The sequence below is a fragment of the Suncus etruscus genome, chromosome 10 (assembly GCF_024139225.1).
Source record: "Suncus etruscus isolate mSunEtr1 chromosome 10, mSunEtr1.pri.cur, whole genome shotgun sequence".
Lineage (NCBI taxonomy): Eukaryota > Metazoa > Chordata > Mammalia > Eulipotyphla > Soricidae > Suncus > Suncus etruscus.
This window is the reverse complement of record NC_064857.1, coordinates 111487389-111495648: the sequence shown is the minus strand read 5'-3', so window position 1 is coordinate 111495648 and position 8260 is coordinate 111487389.

The following is an 8260-nucleotide window of genomic DNA, read 5'->3' as shown; positions in this document are numbered from 1 at the left end:
TTTTTTCTACCTTCTCAAAAAAAAAATTCTTCCTCTAAGTTTTCTTTTTTTCTTCAAATAGATTTTTTTGCATATATTATTCAGCTAGAATAAAAAAAAAAAAACATGATGGCTGCTGACTTTTCCTTGGTAGAGTGGTCCAGGCTGATAACTGGACCCTTCTGGAAACAGGGTCAAGCATAACTTGTCCCTTTATGAAGGCACAACAGTCTACAGCCTGATATCCCCGACAGAAACAGCCCTGTTTTGTGATTTAAACTTATTAAATGGCCAAAACACCAATTTTTTTTCCAGATCTAGAGATTCTGAAGCAAATGGCTGCATGAAACCTCAAAATTTCATGGTAGTGTCAGCTCACTGTGATCGCAGAAAATCTGATGGGAATGTTGCATAGAAGTCCACCAAGTTCAGTGATCCTAAACTGTAATATAAAACTCAGTACCAACCAAAGCCCAGTAAATCCTTAGACACTGACTTTAGTAGTGCCATTGAAAGAGATGATTATTCCAAATTTATCCTTTAGAGGTCAAAGTTTTGATAATTCCATTTGTCTTTCTGTTTTAACAAGCAATATGAAGTAGATTTGAGGCGAATTAGGGTGGTGGGTGGGAAACTGGGGACACTGGTGGAGGGAAAATCACACTGGTGGTGGGATTGGTGTTGGAATATTTCATACCTGAAACAACTATATAATGAACAACTTGGTAAATCAGTGTTTAAATTTTAAAAAATAAATATTCTTCAAACAGATATTAGTATAACTGTCTATAAATATTAGACGCTCCTCAAGTAAACTGCCCATCAATTTCTGTGCACATGCATGTTCATGTTTGTTGCTTTTTTCTGGCATAAGTAGCAATATTTAGGTGTGGTCTCCAGGCAGAGTTTATACAATTTATTTCCCTATCTATCCACTATCCTATCTTTCTGGGCTATAATTATAGATTCACAAGATGAATTGTCTATTTTCATATAAATATCAGCTATATTCAAATGGAAAATTTTTAACTAAAATAATAATGGTTGTTATTTATACATTTATTCACTACCAATATGGCAGTAATAATATAATTGTATATACAATATTATAATGTGCATCATAATATATTGTAACTATAAAACAAAATATTGTAGTATTGGAAATACAGTACAGCGGGTAGGGAGGGCATTTGCCTTATACCAGTTGAGCCAGGTTCGGTTCCCAGCATCCCAAGTGGTTCCTCGAGCCCACCAAGAGAAACCACCACTAAGAGTGAACCAAAAACCAAAAAAAAAAAAAAAATTCTTTCTGCTCCTTGCTAACCATCTCTTTATCATCTCAATTCCAATTTTAATTAATGCTTTAACCTGTCTATTCAAAATCATTGTTTGATTTCTGTTTCTTGGTTGGATTATGACTGGCAGAGTACCAGCATTACTGTCAGTCTCAAGAAATAGATTATAAAACTGCAAATTACTTTAGTCATGCTCTTGAGCTAGCCTCATCCTTAGTAGAAAGTGAAATGAGGGCATTATAGAAGGTCCTTTAACTTAGGCATTTGAATCTGAGCATCATTTTTTTCAGTGTAGTTTCATTATAACATCGTTGAGAAAGGCTGATAAAAAAAAATGGGGTTGGAATGATAGCACAGCAATGGGGCGTTTGCCTTGCACACGGCCAACACAGACAGACTCCAGTTCAAGTCCCAGCATTGCATATGGTCCCCGAGCCTGCCAGGAATGATTTCTGAGCACAGAGCCAGGATGAACCCCTGAGCGGTGCCAGGTGTGACCTAGAAACAAAACAAAACAACACTGTATTCAAACATATACTTTCCATTCCAGTTGATTTGAAAAAGCAGTTTCCAAAAGCCTATCAATAATGTTAAATGAGGACTTAGAGTGTGATTGATGAAGCTTTCATTTATGGTTTATTGTGATGACATTCAATATAAGAAAGGTCTTGTGCAGTGGTTACTATCCTCAAACAAAGGACATAAGATGAATATGAGGTAGGCCACAGGGGACAACAGATCCTTCCGAGTGCAACTTAGCATGTACAAAAGAAATCAAGCTACTATCTTTGAGCTCTCAGTCAAACCATACCCTAAGACTAGAAGGTTTTCACAACAGCTATTAAAAAAGCTTCTAGTCCTTGCAGGGATTTGGAGTAATCTTGCTGACTGTCAAGTACAAATTTTTATGGTATAGGTTGATAATACTTTCAAAGCTTTCAAAAGGAACTACTACCAATCCGGGTGAGGCTCTTTTATGAAACTGAAAAATGGGAACACTTCAAAATAGCTTTTATGAAGCTAACATCACCTTCATACCAAAACCAGAGATGCTGCCAAAAGAGAAAATTACAGACCAATATCCCTGATGAATACAGATGCAAAGATCCTCAACAAAATCCTGGCAAATAGGATCCGACGCCTGACTGAAACCCAAACACAATCATGTATGTAATAAAGTTGTTTAAATAAAATATTAAAAGAAATAAAAAAAAAATAAAAATGTTTTTACTATATAGAAAAAAAGAAGATCATTCACTATTATCAAGTAGGTTTCATTCCAGGAATGCAGGGATGGTTTAACATCCATAAATCTATCAACATAATACTCAACATCAACAAGAAAAATAAAAATCACATGACCATATCAATAGATGCAGAGAAAGCATTTGATAAGGTCCAACACCCATTCTTGATCAAAACTCTCAGCAAGATGGGACTAAAAGGAACCTTTCTCAATGTAGTAAACACCATCTACCACAAGCCAATGGCAAATATTATCCTCAATGGAGAAAAACTAAAAGCCTTCCTTCTAAATTCTGGTTCAAGACAAAGCTGTCTGCTCTCACCACTCCTATTCAGCATAGTACTAGAAGTACTTGCCTATAGTGATTAAGAAAGAAAAAGGTATTAAGGAAATCCAGATAGGAAAGGAAGAAGTCAAGCTCTCACTGTTTGCAGATCATACTATACTTAGAAAACCCTAAAGACTCTACCAAAAAGCTTCTAGAAATAAATAGACTCATATAGTTCGGCTCCCCACATATAGCCATTTGGCAGGCTATAAAATTAACACACAGAAATCAATGGCCTTTTTATACAGCAATAAAGATAGGGAAGAAATGGACACTAAGAAAACAGCCCCATTTATATTAGTGTCACTCAAACTCAAATATCTTGGAGTGAACTTGACTAAAGACATGAAGGACCTATACAAAGAAAACTATAAAGCCCTGCTCCAAGAAATAAGAGAGGACACACGGAAATGGAAACAATACCCTACTCATAGTTTGGCAGGATTAACATCATAAAAATGGCAATACTCCCCAAAGACTGTACAGATTTAATGCCACCCCTCTAAAGATACTCATGACATTCTTTAAAGAACTGGATCAAACACTTCTGAAATTTATATGGAACAATAAACACCTTTGAATAGCTAAAGCAATCCTTGGGAAAAGGAATATGGAAAGGAATTACTTTCCCCAATGTAGCAAGTCAGCCCCTGAAGAGGTTGACTGATGGTGGGATGGAGAATGAGGCCCTTTTCTTCCAGCTCGGAGCACGCGTCTGCCACCCTGTCTAGCCCCCGGTTCTGAGGTGAAATGGCGGGTAAACAGCTCGCAGACCATCAGGCTCGTGGAAATATTTGCTTTATTCGGATGGACAAAACTGAAGTCCAAAGACTCAGATTCAATTCCAGCCAGCCAAAAAGCCCCCCGCCTTCCACAGACCCTTGCTCTTATACTCCAGAGTCAGGTCCCACCCAATGGTGGGATCAGATACCAACCAATGGTGAAAGCAGAATCAGGTCCTACCCTACGGTGGGAGCAGAATGCCAGGTCACACCCTAGGGTAGGGCACAATCACCAATCAGTTTAGGGTAACATAGTAATCCCCCAAAATATTTACATACACACCCCAACTTTAAACTGTATTACAAAGCAATAGTTATCAAAATGGCATGGTATTGGAATAAACACAGACCTTCAGATCAGTGGAATACTCAGAGAATGTTCCCCAGACATACAGTCACCTAATTTTTGATAAAGGAGCAAGAGATCCTAAATGGAGCAAGGAAAGCCTCTTCAACAAAGGGTGTTGGCACAACTGGTTAGACACTTGCAAAAAAAGCAAACTCAGACCCCCAGCTAACACCATGTATGAAGGTAAAACCCAAATGGATTAAAGACCTTGATATCAGACCTGAAACCATAAGGTATATGGAACAATACGTAGGTAAAACACTGAATAACATTGAGATTAAAGGCATCTTCAAGGAGGAAACAGCACTCTCCAAACAAGTGGAAGCAGAGATAAACAGAAGCCGAGAAGCTTCTGCCCCTCAAAGGAAATAGTGCCCACACACTGAGTGGGAGAAACTATTCACCAATACCCACCAGATAAGGGGCTAATATCCAAAATATACAAGGTCCTGACAGAAATTTACAAGAAAAAACATCTAATCCCATCAAAAATGCGGAGAAGAAATGAACAGACATTTTGATAAAGAAGAAATACAAATGACCAAAAGGCACATGAAAAGATGCTCCACATCATTAATTGTCAGGGAGATGCAAATCAAAACAACTATGAGGTACCATCTCACACCACAGAGATTGGCATACACCACAAAGAATGAGAACAAGCAGTGCTGGTGTGGATGTGGAGAGGAAGGAACTCTTATCCACTGCTGGTGGGAATGCCATCTAGTTCAACCTTTATGGAAAGCGATATGGAGATTCCTCCAGAAACTGGAAATCGAGCTCCCATACGACCCAGCTATAGCACTCCGAGGGATATTCCCTAGGAACTCAAAAATGCAATACAAAAATCCCTTCCTCACACCTACATTTATTGTAGCATTATTTACAATAGTCAGACTCTGGAAACTACCAAGATGCCCTTCAACAGATGAATGGCTAAGGAAACTGGTACATATACACAATGGAATATTATGCAGCCGTCAGGAGAGATGAAGTCATGACATTTTCCTATACATGGATGTACATGGAATCTATTATGCTGAGTGAAATAAGCCAGAGGGAGAGAGATAGATGCAGAATAGTCTCACTCATCTATGGGTTTTAAGAAAAAAAAAGACATTTTTGCAATAAGTCTCAGAGACAAAAGAGACGAGGGCTGGAAGTTCCAGCTCACAACATGAAGCTCACCACAGAGTAATGAGTACAATTGGAGAAATAACTACATTGAAAACTATTATAACAAAGTGAATGAATGAAGGAATAGAAAGCCTGTCTAGAGTACAGGCAGGAGTGGGGTGGGGAGTAGATTTGGGACATTGGTGATGGGAATGTTGCACTGGTGAAAGGGAGTGTTCTTTACATGACTGAAACCCAACTACAATCATATTTGTAATCAAGGTGTTTAAATAAACATTAATAAAAAAAATTTTAGGTGCAAGCCAGGGTACTACTGAATGAAGTCCTGGAGCTGAATAGCTCAAGCCATGACCCGGAGTTTGATTCCTGAAACTATATGATACATGAGCACTACCAAATGTAGTATCAATGTCCCCTGAATACAGACATAGCCCTATTGGCCTCCATCACCACAAGCTTTCATCAGACTGAACTCTGTCAGGTATGGCCCTGAACCTACAGCACAACCTGTGTGAACCTTATTTAAAAAAAAATGGGATCCTTAACATTGGAATGGGGCCAGTTACTTATACCCAGACTGAAAGACAGATCTTGAAATTCTAAATCAGCCTTCCTTTGAAAACTCTACAATTAACTGCCTGAGGACAGATGCCTTAGAAAGGAAATGTTCCGTTTCCTCAAGACCAATTTCTAGACCTATAACATGATTAAATCTCAGCTTACTTCACTGAGACAGACAGATGCACACTACTATCCAGGAAGACATAAGCTTAAATAAAAAATAAGTATTAGGGGCTGGAGCAATAGCACAGTGGGTAGGCATTTTTCTTGCACGTGGTCGAACATGGTTCAATCTGTGGCATCCTATATGGCCCCAGAGCCTGCAGGAGTAACTTGTGAGTAACTTGAGCTAGGAGTAACCCTTGAGCACTGCTAGGTGTGGGCCAAAAATAAGTCAAAAAATAGAAAGTTACTACATATAAACTTTCTAATCTATGCCAGCAGAATTTGGAGAATAATCATGGACTATATCTTAAATGTTAGATACATGAGATTAAAGTGAAAGATTGTATCAAATTAATTAATATGGCACTCTTTTTGGAGATTTCAAATTAAATGTCAGCTTGTTTAACTGAAGATGGCTATATCACAATTGTTACTAATTGACTAATGTACTGAAACCTGGATTCACCCACAGCCTACATTTACTAGATCTGAGATAGCCGTTTTCTTAGCATAATGGAGATAAAAGAATCCAATGGCCTAAGGAGATAGAAACATTAAAGTGTGTCTGTCATTATTTTGCCTCCACACCAACTGAAATCCTTTAGTGTTTCATAGAAGGTTCCTAAAACATTGAAAAGTAATGGGTTGATTGCATGCTATGAATCAAAGAACATTGTATAAAGAAATGCACGTAGATTCTTAGGAGCAGAAAACTTAAATGTCTACCACTTACACTACTGTTTGTGATGGACCTATTATAAAGGAAACTAAGAATAGAAATCTAATAGGAGTTTACAACTTAGAGAAAAATATTCATGTGACTGACTATAAGATAAATATAGTAAAGATGTATCAAAAGTCCTTTTTCAAAGCAGGTCATTTATGTCTCAGCCAAAATCAGAAGAGGAAAGTGGTAGGAAGCCATGTAATTTTCTGCTTAAAATGAGTCTAAGACAAAGGACCGTTTAATTGGTTGTGATTCTCTCTTTTTTTTTTTTTAGCATCTCCTAACTTCTCCTCATGTTTATTATAATGTATGTTTCAGGAACATATCCCTCTAGGTTACACATTTTTTTTTTGGTTTTTGGTTTTTGGGTCACACTGGCAGCACTCAGGGGTTACTCCTGGCTCTATGCTCAGAAATCGCCACTGGCAGGCATGGGGGACCATATGGGATGCCAGGATTCGAACCTTCATCCTTCTGCATGAAAGGCAAACACCTTACCTCCATGCTATCTCTCCGGCCCCAGATATACATTTCTTAAGGCCTATATGCTGCTCAGTCTCAGGCCTCTGAGACACTTTCAGTTCAGGCTTGCTAACCAGCCTTAGGGAGAGAACTAGTGCTTAGTTAGCCTTGCTAACTAGCCTTAGGGAGAGAACTAGCTGATGAGATGTAATTGACACTACCAGGCTTTGTGCCTACCTATAATGCCTACAGTTCACTGTGCCATTCTATAGGATAGCCCCATTCTTTATCATCATACATGTATCATCTCTCCCAGGGGTCTCAAACACAATTTACCTGGAGGCCGAAGGAGGCAAAGTCAGGGTGAGGCAGGGCCGCATAAGGGATTTCACAAAAAAAAAAAAAATCTTCAAACGTCATTATTAACAGTTTTAATTATTTCTTCTGAACATGAGTAGAACATTGAGTGAAGATCATGAACAGTTCTTCTGAACATGGCATCTTTTGCCTATTCCTTGCTGCCAGAGACTTGACAGTGCTTCTTCTCACAAATCAGAACCACATTTGTCTTTAGAGAAGAAGCAGTTGAGACCCTCAGTATGGCTTGAAGATGATCACATTAAGTCTAGACCTGTACTTTGACTTATTGAAGTTCAATGTGGAGAATAACTTTTCACACAAATATGTGCTCCCAAAAAGGCACATAGTGCGCTTGAACATTCAGGAAAGCTCAGGGAAGCTGGGGGGCAATTCTCTCAAAAATTGCCCATGCATGTCTGCTTTTCCACTAATCTCCCTGAACTTGGCTTTGAGATCAGAGTTGCATTACAGGTCAATGAGCTCCATTTGAAGCACAGGAGGGGCATCTTGCCCATCAAAGGAAAAGGGGTCCACAAAAATTTGGAAAGTGGCTCTGTGCTTTTTGAAGTCTGCAAATCTGTGATCAAATTCCTTCTCTAGCTTAAAAATAGCATCAACATATTTCTCACCACTGAATGGTATGCTTGCATCCACAAGTTCCTTGCATGCTGGGAAATGGCAAAGGTTTGTTTGAGAGAGCTGGGATTTCCATAACACAAGTTTTGTGGAGAATGCTCTCACATTGTCATAGGCAGCACTGATAAGCTGCCCCGGGCCTTGGAATATCTTGTTTAGTACATTCAGCTTATGTGTGATGTCAACAAGAAAAGCTAAGTCCATGAGCCATTTGTGATCACTCAACTCAGAAA